This window comes from Mesoplodon bidens, assembly GCF_964165515.1.
Source record: "Mesoplodon bidens genome assembly, contig: HAP1_SCAFFOLD_345, whole genome shotgun sequence".
NCBI lineage: Eukaryota > Metazoa > Chordata > Mammalia > Artiodactyla > Ziphiidae > Mesoplodon > Mesoplodon bidens.
This window is the reverse complement of record NW_027672538.1, coordinates 164,252-178,091: the sequence shown is the minus strand read 5'-3', so window position 1 is coordinate 178,091 and position 13,840 is coordinate 164,252.

Below are 13,840 nucleotides of genomic sequence, written 5' to 3'. Positions count from 1 at the left end.
TGAACTCTGGAGAGATATCTTCTTTAAAGCCTGGGGAGAGGAGCTTCTCTCCCATTATCTCCTGATACCTGTGTATATTCGAGACCCTTCCTGCTTTCTTCTTTCCCTCTGTTGACTCCCTTTCCTTATTTTTCTTCTTTTTCCCCCTTTTTCCACTTTGTATTTATTTTACATATGTGTATTTTATTGTTGTAAAAGTACACATAAGATGAAATCCAACTTCTTAACAAGTTTTGAAATGTCCAGGCAGTCCTGTTGACTACATGCACCTTGTTCTACAGCATGTGTCTAGAACTTTTCCATTTTGAAATAACACATTCTAACCATTGAACAGAGACTTCCCATGTCAACCTCCTGCCAGCTCTTGGAACCCCCCTTCTACTCTCTGTTTCACGGAGTTTTCTTTCAGTTTTTGACCTTCTGTGACTGGCTTATGTCACTCTTACAAATGTCCTCCAAGATCTTTCGTGTTGCTGCAAATGGCAGGATTTCCTTCTTTTCAAAGACTGAATGACATTCCACTGTATGTATACACCACATTTTCTTTATTAATTCATCTTCCCCTGGACACTAGGCAGTTTTCCTATGTTGTGTATTGTGTATAATGCTGCAATGGACATGAGATTGTAGATATCTCTTGGACATTCTTGTTTTATCTCCTTTGTATATAAACCTAAATGAGTGATTGCTGGATTTTATGAGAGTTCTCTTAATAATTTTTAGGGGACCTCCATTCTGTTTTCCATAATGGCTACACCATTTTACATTACGACAGGGTACAAAGCAGGGTACAGAAGTTCCACTTCTTCACATCTTGGCCAGCATCCATTAATTTTCTTTTTTTCTTTTTTTTTTTTTTTTTTGCAGTACTTGGGCCTCTCTTTGTTGTGGGCTCTCCCGTTGCGGAGCACAGGCTCCAAACGCACATGCTCAACAGCCATGGCTCATGGGCCCAGTTGCTAAGCGGCATGTGGGATCCTCCCAGACCTGGGCACGAACATGAGTCCCCTGCATCTGCAGGCGGAATCTCAACCACTGTGCCACCAGGGAAGCCCTAATTGTCTTTTTATAATACACATCCTAACAGGTGTGAGTGATATCTCCTTGTGGCTTGATTTCCATTTCCCTGATGCTTAGCGATGTTGAGCAAATTTTCATATATAGATTGACCACTTGTATGTCTTTATGGAGAAATGTCTAGTGAAGATTTTTACCCATTTTTAAACTCAGTTATTTGCCTGCTGTTTTTCTGAAATTCACTTGTAGTAGTTTCTTATATATTCTGGATATTGGTCCCTTATTCAGAACAAGGTTTACACATATTTGCTCCCATCCTATAGGTTGCCTTTTCATTCTGTTTATTGTTGAAGAGACTATCTTTCTTCACTTGGTAATCTTAGAACCTTGGCCAAGATCAGTTGGCCATATATATGTGCGTTTATTTGGGGTCTCTCTATTATATTTCATTGGTCTATCTCACTGTCTTGATGCCAGTAGCAGACTGTTTTCACTACTGTGGCATTGTTATGAGTTTTGAGGTCAGGAAGTGTTAATCTCCATCATTGCTCTTTGCTCTCAAGATTGTTTTATCTACTGGGGTGTGGTTCCGTATGTATTTTAGAATTGTGTCCACCTCTATAATAATGACATGGAATTTTATGGGTTGTTGCGATATATGTGTACATCACTTTATGTAGTATAGAAATGCCAACAGTATTTAATACTCCAATCTATGAACATGGTATATCATTCCAATTCCTTGTCTCTTCTTTAATTTCTTTCCCAATATCCTGTAGTTTTCAGTATACAAATTTTCACCTCCAACGGGGCCTTTTCCACTGCCTTCCTCAGGTCTTCTAGAGTCAGGGGTGAGAAGGATGGACTCATGGAGAGAGTGAAATCCCTCCCTCCCCTCTGCACCTACTCTCTGATTATGTCTAATACAGGTGTTCTTGGCCACGCCCTTCACCTCTGTCTACAAGTGGGCCCCTTGCTGGGAATTCCTCTTGGATCTGAGTGTTGACTGTACTATTTCAGTGTCCACAAGGTCTCTCCCAATGCCTGGCATGGCTCCAAAAGCGCAAGATATACCTACATACGAATGATTAGATCAGGCCATCAAATTTTCTACAGTAAAGAACAACCAGGAGAGGGGTGGCTGGTTGCCTCTTTCTCATCTTTGGATTTCTTACAGCTGAGCTTCCCAGTGTGGTAGCCACTAACCAAATGTGTCTATTTATAATTAATTTAGTTCAAACAATAATTAACTCATTCTATTAAAAAATGCAAAAAACACACAATTGCTTGGTCACACTAGCCATGTTTCAAGTGTGTCTGTAACATCTGGAATTTCAGGTTGGTAAAGTTGACGGTGAAAGTTATAAATGGGTCAATAGAAGTGAGGGGTCGAAAGGTGATTTTCTCAGCATCTCTCCCTCATTTGAAATTTTCATCTGTGATCAATATCATATTGAAGGACTCTGTCTGCACAGAGCACAGGGGAGGTCTGAGAACCTGGAGGGAAGACCAGGGTGATGCTGTGTGAGCCAGCAAGTCGAGTAGGAGAAATGGGTGGGTCAACTTGTATAATATCTTTATGCTCATGCTTGTGTTTGTACAGAATGCATCGTGGAGAGCATACATAGCTGTGATGCTGATGATGATTCACGAAGGGAACAACTCTCAGGTAGGATCTAAAGCGAGACAATTCCTAGAACACTTTGGTTCCACGCGGTTTTTTAGAAACTAGGGAAGGTGAATATGAAATCAGGAAGAAGATGAAAATATGTGTAGATTTCTGATTCTTCTTTCCAAATTTTAATGATATAATAGAGTTATTGTGTCCATGTCCTTTGACTGTACTGTGCTTATAGTCCTCTTTCCTTGCTTTGCCATTCAGAAATTTTCTTTCTCACAAGACTACTCATTCGTTGCTTTTTCACTGCCAAAGATGAAAGGTTCGTTTCTGTTTGGTACCTGGAGGGTATTTTGCACCAGGGATTTTGGTTTCCTTTTTACATTCACGTATGATGGCCATATCCTAGTGGGAACAAAGCTCTCATAGTCACTTGGCACTGGAGAACAAGTTCTTACAGTGAGTGTCAGGTGGTGGATGAGAGTTGAACTCTCTCCGTCAACACTTTCAGGACTTGTAGCTTCATGTTACTTTTGTCCTCACTGTTTATTCCTCATGGAAAGCGCGCTCCCAGAGGTGGATGAGTCACAGAACACGTGCTTTGGGATCACTGCATGTGCTCAGTCTCCTCATTTCAGCCTCAGCACCTCCCAAGGCTGATGTGCTGACATGCTTCCATTTGAGAGGGGTCCACGTCCAGCTGATCCTAAAGACCCTTCATGGCCGGCAGGAATTCTACAGGACTGTGTGAAGGGGCTGCTGGGCTTCTTCACACACTGGCTCTCACAGCCCTGCTAACCTGGTCTCCTGGAATTGACCAGGCCCAGGACAGAGACTCAGGGCCGCAGGACCCAGGGTCACTGCTCTTCTTACAACCCACTGCTCCTTCCAGTCAGCCCTGCCCTTGCTCCCCACACCCCAGTCCTGCCTACCCTCTGACCTATACTCAGGCCTGCCTTGGTCTTATCCTTCCCCGTTCTTCCATGGCGCGGGTAAACCCTGGCAGGTGCTGTGTGTTTATGCAGCTTTCTCTGCTGTATAATTTTATTTCAGTATTCCAGACTAAGGGAATTGGGATGAGTTACGTTTAACTCTAATATTGCTTTCATCCTCTCTAAGGGGCTAAGAGACTTATGGAGTTCTTTTGAAGTACCTAAGGTTAGCTCAGGCACAGGACCCTTAATTGTTTTGTGAAGTTGGTTGCATGTTCTTCCCTCAACACAGTTGTTGCCCAGATTTGGTTAATATTCCTTTTCCTCAGAAAGAGATGGTGCAGAGATAAATGTTCTAAGCTCTTGACCTCCTGTGTGCAAAAGCCAAACTGAGAACCCAGTGGTGGGTCCCAATGTGGGTGTTCTGGATCCCTGACCTACACTTATCACTCAGCCAATCGATCCTCAGTCATGGAGCAAGGGAGTTCCTGCCTCCTTATCCTTAGCAGGAAGTCCTAGCATCTCCAAAGGTCCAGACCTTGCCCATCAGGTGGCCTTAGTGGTCACAGAATCCAGGGCAGCTATGGGTGGACTTATCAGTTGACTTTGGCACAGTCATTAATGTGAAATTCACCTCAACACCTGAATTCTGGTAAGCTCCCAGATTCTGAGAGGTGTGAGACCCCATGTATACAGTACAGGTCATATCTGTCAGTGTTGGTGTCATTGCTTAAACAAGGCCAAAAGCAGATAAGAATCAGGGAGCTATTTTATTGTATTGGATAACATTACCATAAGCCATAGCATTGGTCAATTCCTGTAGCCCACACCCAAGGACTCAAAGTGGAACCTGACTGTTAGCCTGTACACTTCTCCTGCACAGCTGGGTTAGAGACAGGCTGTGCTCAGTCCGGGCTCCCTCTTCATAACGAAGTGTCCCCCTTATGGAACCACTCCTTTGAATATGGACAGCCCCTGACTCAGTGGGCATACATACATTTTATAGAAAACAAAGACTGGGAGAAAAATATGATATGATTGATAGTGGCTGTATCTAAATGGTAGGATTTCAGTTTTGTCAAATCTTGTGTATTTGATTTTCTTTAAGACAAGTGATTAGTGAATAAATATAGCATATTTTGTCTAGGATTGAATTCAGTCCTTTAGGGAGGTTGCTGTTAATCAAGTATAAAATATCATACAACAGAAGACATGATAAATGCAGTAGCTAGCATTATGGATGCAGGGGAAAGAGTGATCTGGGAAAAATCAAGAGACATTGGCAATTTAGCAGAAGCTCAAAGCATGGGTCATGGGTCTGTGTCATTGAAACAGAGCATGCATTTTAGTGTTTACCATTTTTTAGATCAACCCTTCCCTTCTGATTAGACTCCCCTTACCTAGAAAGCCAAAGCTCTGTTTTCATTTCCTTCCTCTTGTCCTTTGCCTTCCTTCATCCCCCAAAGAGGATGGCCCAACACCGGCTCAGCCCACACTTACTAACCTCCCACATCCATACACACCACCCCATGTCCTCATCGAGAAGAAAGCCCCTGAGTAATTGCTGAGCAGCCTCACCAGTGTCCTAACAGTTACTCTGTGTCCCTCCAGCTCTCCCTGAGGATGTGGCGGTTGACCTGCACCGTGATAGGACAGAAGAAAAGCCTCCGTGGATCATTAAGGTAAGCTGGATTTTTTCTGGTCTGAGATAGAAATATTGCTTTATTTCTCTTTCAATAGATTTAAGTTATGAATATTTGAGGGTATTCCTTCCAGATACATACAATTCCCTTGGTTGGGAGAATGTGGAGTGAGAGTCTATAACCAACCCATGGTGCCTGATTCCACAGGACATTACAATTGACAGCATCCATTACAGCCTGTAGAGTACAGAGCTCTCTCTCCTGCAGCGATTTTTCCTAGGAAAAGAATTCTGTAATTTGCAACCTAAATGTACTTGGAAGTACCATCCTCCCAGCACAGTTCTTGGCTTTCAGCCTGAGTAGGTTTGCTCTGATAACCCTTGCTGGGTTCCCTGGACCACTGTTTCTTATGAGGTTTTCTACTGTCAGCAAATGAACAAAAGACCTGAGCATCACTGTGATCTTATCCTCATAGTCTTTTCTCTTCTGTAATTGCAGGTGGCCTTCACAGAACGTGAAAACAGTATGTATTCTGGAATCTGTCACTTGGGGAAGAAGAACTTTGAAGATGAGAAATTGGGACATTCTTGCTGGTTTTAGTGTAGAGGGCAAACTGATTCCAAATTTGTGCTGGGAATGAGAGTAGGGGCCCTGGTGATAGAAAGTGATTTACAAGTAATGTGACCAATTACTATAGTCCCAGGAAGAAGCTGTATTATGGTTAGGTTGTGTAGGTTTGTGTGCATGAGACTGGGTGTGTCTGTATGTGAAATAAGTGGTATGATTCTGTGTGTGTTTGTGAACATTTTGTGTTGTGTTTCAATTGATTTATGATCCCGTAAACATCACTGTTACTGGTGCCAACTTTCTAAAAAATATTCCCATCAACACTGCATCATGAATGGGTATGGATATAAATGTAAATAAACTGTACACTTTCAGGGTGTGCATTGATTTTATACCAATTGAGCCTCATTTAACCTGGAAAACAAATCCTATCACCACCCAGGCAAATGTTTACTGGATTCTTTTTTTTTTTCTTTTGGCTGTGTTGGGTCTTCGTTGCACTGCGTGGGCTTCTCACTTCGGTGGCTACTGTTATTCCAGAGCACGGGCTCTAATTGCATGGGCTTCAATAGTTGTGGCACGTGGGCTCAGTAGTTGTGACTTGCGGGCTCTAGAGCACAGGCTTAGTAGTTGTGGTGCACGGGCTTAGTTGCTCCATGGCTGGATTCTTAGTGAACAAAACTGGGTTTCAGCATCCCTACTACTGGGTCAATTACAACTTCATTTAATAAGAAATCTCATCTCTTAGTAGGTCTCATAGCATTCTGAATGGTTATGATGCATCTCTCGGCCACTTCCCTCTTTCTAACTGTTTCCTATTAGAGCCTCGGGATGAGTCCTCCCCCCTTAACTGAAGCACATAGTGCTAGGCAGGCCTCCTTCTTTTTGCAGGGAGCCCATGCTTGTACCCACATGCCACACCCAGTTCTGGAGGAGTCCGAGAAAGAAGTAGCCTCCAGAACTAGATGGAGGAAATTCACTCCACCTTTCTCCTTTGAGGCTAATATTCACTATCGGATTCTGTGCTAAAGAAAGAGAATGTCCTTTGCCTGTAGAAAGTCTATCTTCCATCACTTGTGCCGACCCTGTTTCTGTGTGCTGGGCAAGAAACACTGCATACAGTGAAGACAGAACCAAGAGATCTACCCCAGGGCTTGAGCTCAGGGTGGGCACTGGCTCCCTTCCCAGGAGGGTGGACAGGAGGTTGTGCTCTACAAGGTGGGACAGAGAAACCAAGCAGTGTGACAAGAGCGTCTCCACTCATGTTGCTGTGCAAACTGCCAGATGACGTAGATAGATTCTTGATATTTTCTGAAGGCTTTTGCAAGCAAACAAGTCTGGGAGTAAAGTCAATTAAAACATGGAAAGTTATACTTAAAAAATTTTTTTCGATAGTGAGTCCTTTGAGAAATACATACTTTAATAGAATATGATTGCCGTATATGTGTGAATATTTTCGCAACCAAAGAAAAAACTGAAAATGCTTGATTGTAAAATATCACTTGTTTACCCAGGAGACTGTGTATGAGTAAAGTTGTTCTAGAAATCCTCAATCCCTAGATCGTAGTTTGCTGATGGTGCTGAGGGGAACCCTGGTGTGCGATTCAGTGCCTGCTACTCACAGGGAGGCTCTTAAGAACTCAGAGACCCGCCCAGTGGACAACACGTGTGAGGACAGGATTGCCGCCTCGGGCTGGATGTGAAGAGGGAAATGCTTTAGAGAAGTGGAAGGAGATTCATTAAGGACACCTGAGCCATGGGGAGTCAGGTGTGGTTGGTTTAGAGATCAAGGAAAAGTATCCAGCTGAGCACAGCCTGGGCCACACTTAGGATGCTATTGGCACTTCTGGTTGAATGGGGAAGAGAAAGGGCATCCCCCTCTTGCTGGAGTGAACTCTGGAGAGATGTCTTCTTTAAAGCCTGGGGAGAGGAGCTTCTCTCCCATTATCTCCTGATACCTGTGTACATTCGAGACCCTTCCTGATTTCTTCTTTCCATCTGTTGACTCCCTTTCCTTATTTTTCTTCTTTTTCCCCCTTTTTCCACTTTGTATTTATTTTACACCTGTGTATTTTATTGTTGTAAAAGTACACATACGATGAAATCCAACATCTTAACAAGTTTAGAAATGTCCAGGCAGTCCTGTTGACTACATGAACCTTGCTGTACAGCATGTGTCTAGATCTTTTCCATTTTGAAATAACACATTCTAAGCATTGAACAGAGACTCCCCATGTCAACCTCCTGCCAGCTCTTGGAATCACCCTTCTACGCTCTGCTTCTTGGAGTTTTCTTTCAGTTTTGGACCTTCTGTGACTGGCTTATTTCACTCTTACAAATGTCCTCCAAGTTCTTTCGTGTTGCTGCAAATGGCAGGATTTCCTTCTTTTTCACAGACTGAATGACATTCCACTGTATGTTCACACCACATTTTCTTTATTAATTCATATTCCCATGGACACTAGGCACTTTTCCTATGTTGTGTATTGTGTATAATGCTGCAATGGACATGAGATTGTAGATATCTCTTGGACATTCTTGTTTTATCTCCTTTGTATATAAACCTAAATGAGTGATTGCTGGATTTTATGAGAGTTCTCTTAATAATTTTTAGGGGACCTCCATTCTGTTTTCCATAATGGCTACACCATTTTACATTACTACAGTGTACATAACAGTGTACAAATGTTCCACTTTTCACATCTTTGCCAGCATCCATTAATTTTCTTTCTGTTTTATTTATTTTTTATTTTTTTATTTTTTGCAGTACATGGGTCTGTCATTGTTGTGGGCTATCCCATTGCGGAGCACAGGCTCCAAATACACAGGATCTGCGTCCATGGCTCATGGGCCCAGCTGCTTAGTGGCATGTGGGATCCGCCCAGACCAGGGCACAAACACGTGTCCCCTGCCTCGGCAGGAGAACTCTCAACCACTGTGCCACCAGGGAAGACCTATTTGTCTTTTTATAATACACATCGTAACAGGTGTGAGTGATATCTCCCTGTGGCTTGATTTCCATTTCCCTGGTGCTTAGCAATGTTGAGCAAATTTTCATATGTAGATTGACCACTTGTATGTCTTTATGGAGAAGTGTCTAGTGAAGCTTTTTACCCATTTTGAAACTCAGTTATTTGCCCGCTGTTTTTCTGAAATTCACTTGTAGTAGTTTCTTATATATTCTGGATATTGGTCCCTTATTCAGATACAAGGTTTACACATATTTCCTCCCATCTTATAGGTTGCATTTTCATTCTCTTGATTGTTGAAAAGACTATCCTCTCTTCACTTGTTAATCTTAGAACCTTGGCACAGATCAGTTGGCCATATATATGTGCATTTATTTGAGGTCTCTCTATTATATTTCATTGATCTATCTCACTGTCTTGATGCCAGTAGCAGACTCTTTTGACTACTGTGGCATTTTTATGTGTTTTGAGTTCAGGAACTGTTCATCGCCATCATTGCTCTTTGCTCTCAAGATTATTTTATCTATTTGGGGTGGGTTATATATGTATTTTAGAATTCTGTCCACTTCTATAATAATGACATGGAATTTTGTGGGTTGTTGCGATATATGTGTACATCCCTTTATGTGGTATAGAAATGCCAAGAGTATTTAATAATCCAGTCTATGAACATGGTGTGTCATTCCAATTACTTGTCTCTTCTTAGTTTCTTTCCGCCATGTCCTGTAGTTTTCAGTATACAAATTTTTCACCTCCTACGGGGCCTTTTCCACTGCCTTCCTCAGGTCTTCTAGAGTCAGGGGTGAGAAGGATGGACTCATGGAGAGAGTGAAATCCCTCCCTCCCCTCTGCACCTACTCTCTGATTATGTCTAATACAGGTGTACTGGGCCATGCCCTTCACTTCTGTCTACAATTGGGCCCTTTGCTGGGAATTCCTCTTGGATCTGAGTGTTGACTGTACTATTTTAGTGTCCACAAGGACTCTCCCAATGCCTGGCGTGGGACCAAGAGCCCAAGATATACCTACATACGAATGATCAGATCAGGCCATCAAATTTTCTGCAGTAAGGAACAGCCAGGGGAGGGGTGGCTGGTTGCCTCTTTCTCATCTTTGGATTTCTTACAGCTGAGCTTTCCAGTGTGGTAGCCACTAACCAAATGTGTCTCTTTATAATTAATTTAGTTCAAACAGTAATTAAATCTTTCTATTAAAAAGCGCAAAAAACTCACAATTGCTTGGTCACACTAGCCATGTTTCAACTGTGTCTGTAACATCTGGAATTTCAGGTTGGTAAGGTTGACGGTGAAAGCTATAAATGGGTCTATAGAAGTGAGGGGTCGAAAGGTGATTTTCTCAGCATCTCTCCCTCATTTGAAATTTTCAACTGTGATCAATATCTTATTGAAGGACTCTGTCTGCACAGAGCACAGGGGAGGTCTGAGAACCTGGAGGGAAGACCAGGGTGATGCTGTGTGAGCCAGCAAGTCGAGTAGTAGAAATGGGTGGGTCAACTTGTATAATAACTTTATGCTCATGGTTGTGTTTGTACAAAATGCATGGTGGAGAGCATACATAGCAGTGATGCTGATGACGATTCACATAGGGAACAACTCTCAGGTAGGATCTAAAGGGAGACAATTCCTAGAACACTTTGGTTCCACCCGGTTCTTTAGAAACGAATGAAGGTGAATATGAAATCAGGAAGAAGAAGGAAAAATTGTAGAATTCTGGGTTTTTCTTTCCATATTTTAATGATATAATCGAGTTATTGTGTCCATGTCCTTTGACTGTACTGTGCTTATAGTCATCTTTTCTTGCTTTGGCATTCAGAAATTTTCTTTCTCACAAGACTACTCTTTCATTGCTTTTTCACTGCCAAAAATGAAATGTTCGTTTCTGTTTGGTACCTAGAGGGTATTTTGCACCAGGATTTTGGTTTCAGTTTTACATTCACGTATGATGGCCATATCCTAGTGGGAACAAAACTGTCATAGTCACTTGACACTGGAGAACAAGTTCTTATAGTGAGTGTCAGGTGGTGGATGAGACTTGAACTCTCTCCCTCTACACTTTCAGGACTTGTAGCTTCACCTTACTTTTGTGCTCACTGTTTATTCTTCATGGAAAGCGCGTTCCCAGAAGTGGATGAGTCACAGAACACATGCTTTGGGGTCACTGCATGTGCTCAGTCTCCTCATTTCAGCCTCAGCACCTCCCAAGGCTGATGTGCTGAGTTGCTTCCAATTGAGTGGGCTCCACGTCCAACTGCCCCTAAAGACCCTTCATGGCCGGCAGGAATTGTAGAGGACTGTGTCAAGGGGCTGCTGGGCTTCTTCACACACTGGCTCTCACAGCCCTGCTAACCTGGTCTCCTGGAATTCACAAGGCCCAGGAAAGAGACTCAGGGCAGCAGGACCCAGGGTCACTGCTCTTCTTACAACCCACTGCTCCATCCGGACAGCCCTGCCCCTGCTCCCCACACTCCAGTCCTGCCTACCCTCTGACCTTTCCTCAGGCCTGCCTTGGTCTTATCCTTCCCAGTTCTTCCAAGGCTGGGGTAAACCCTGGCAGGTGCTGTGTGTTTAGGAGGCTTCCCCTGCTGTAGAACTTTTGTTTCAGTATTCCAGACTAAGGGAATTGGTTCAAGTTACTTTTAACTCTAATATTGCTTTCATCCTCTCTAAGGGGCTAAGAGACTTATGGAGTTGTTTTGAAGTACCTAAGGTTAGCTGAGGCACAGGACACTTGCTTTTTTTGTGAAGTTCGTTGCATATCTAGGCTATTGTGGAGAATGCTACAATGAACCTAAGTTCATCTCATTGTGATACTGATTTAATTTCCTTTGGATATATACCCAGAACTGTGATTGCTGTATCATATGATATTTCTGTTTATAATTTTATAAGGAACCCCCATACTCTTTTTCATAATAGCGGCACCATTTTACATTCGCACCAGCAGTGTACAAAGTTTCCAATTCCCCACATCTTGGCCTTAAACTGTTAATTTTTTTCTTTATAATACACAGCCTAACAGGTGTGAGGTGTTCATTTGCATTGCCCTGATGATTAGTGAGGTTGAGAACCTTTTCCTATATTTGTTACTCATTTGTATGTCTTTTTCAGGAAATATCATATTTAAGTCATTGCACATTTCTTAACCCGTTTATTTACCCTTTTTAATTTTTTAACTTAGTTTGCATTTGAGTTGTAGTATTTTTCTTTGATGTTTTGTATATTAGCTCCTTTTCTGATATATGTTTGTAATCTTTCTGTAAGTTATATTTTCATCCTATTGACTGTTGAAAAAACTATACTTTCCCTATTTGATGTCTTAGAAGCTTGGTGAATTTCATTTGTCCATGTATCTATGAGTTTTCTTGGGGGTTATTTATTCTGGTCTTTAGGCCTATGTATCTGTTTCTATGTCAGTACCATACAGTTTTGATTCCTGTGGCTTTGTAATCTGTTTTGAAGATAGGAAGTGAGAAGCCTCCATCCATGTTCTTTGTTCTCAGGATTGTTTTGTCTGTTTGGAGTCCTTAGTGTTTCCATATATATTTTAGGATCTTTTTTTTTATCTATTTCTTTGAAATTGACATTGGGATTTTGATAGGTATTACAATGAATTTATACATACCTTTGGGTAGTGTGGAAATGTCAACAATAATAAGTTTCCAGTCTATGAATATGATATGTCATTTCAATTATTTATTCCTTGTGAAATTCTTTCAGCAGTGGTTTGTAGTTTTCAGTGTACAGACCATTTACCGTCTAAGGGCATTTTGTGCCTTCCTTCCCTGGATTTTTCAGAGGCAGTGGTGAGAAGGATGGCCTCATGAAGTGAGTGAATGTCCCTCCCTCCCTTCTGCACCTGCTCGCTGATTATGTCTAGCACAGGTGCACTGGGCCATGCTCATTACCTCTCCCCTCAAGTGGAACACCTGTCGGGAATTCCTCTAGGATCTGGGTGTTGACACTAATGTTTCAGTGTCCCCAAGGTCTCATGAGTGCCAGGCAAGTGTGCATAAGCCTAGGAAACACCTTCAAATGAATCATCAAATCTGGCCAGCAAACTGCCCTGCAGAAGGTGTTGGGCTGCACCTCTCACGCCTGCAAGCCCTGTACTTGCTCAGCCTCAGGGCTAAGGAAAGAGCCCGAAGTCAGGAACGAGACATTCATGGTTTAATAGATGGGAGATCTTTCACGTCAGAAGCAAAGTGGTCCTGGAGAGACATCCCACTGTAGATAGCCGATGGCAGGCAGAACGCAGCAGCAGCAGTAGCAGCATGCTTCTCTCTGGGCGGAATAGGCAGGCTACCAGTTAAAGGGGGAGTTGACAGCAGATGGGCTCATCGGTTACCAGGGAAACCAGCAGAGGGACGCATCCCTCTTACCCCTTGGGCTAAGTACCTTCACGGGGCAGAGGTTTTACCTTCGTTAAACCATCAGCAAATAGTCATCTTGTATCGGTAGATATATATACATATACATGTATGGAGAGAGAGAGGGAGAGGGATGTGTATTACAATGTTGTAGCCACTAGCTAGATGTGCCTGTTATAATTTATTTAATTCAATTGATTATCTTAGTGTATTAAAATAAAACAAAATAAAGTATCCAATTACTCAGTCACATTAGTCACATTTTAAATGTATCCATAAGACTTGTAAATTCATATTCGTGTTTCTACAGAATCGACTCTGGATAGCACTTGTGGCCGTGATAAGGAAAAGGATACAGGTAGGAACAACACTTAGGTAGGATCTAATGGCAGAGGGTTCCTGGAACTTTAGGGTTATATCTCCTGCTTTGGAGACTGAGGAAGGTGGATATGAAATCAGAAAGAAGAATGAAATATGTGTAGAGTTCTGACTTGTTTTTTTCATATTTTAATGACACAATAGAGAGAAATTGTGTCCTTAGACATGACTGTGCTCTATAATCACCTTTTCTTGATTTGCTCATCAAAACTGATCTTTTGCACATGAGCTGCTCTTTCATGTGCTTGTCACTGCCTAATATGGACGTTTGTTTTCTGGTTAGCACATCTAGGGTATTGTGCACAGGAGAGTTTGTTGTATTTTGCATA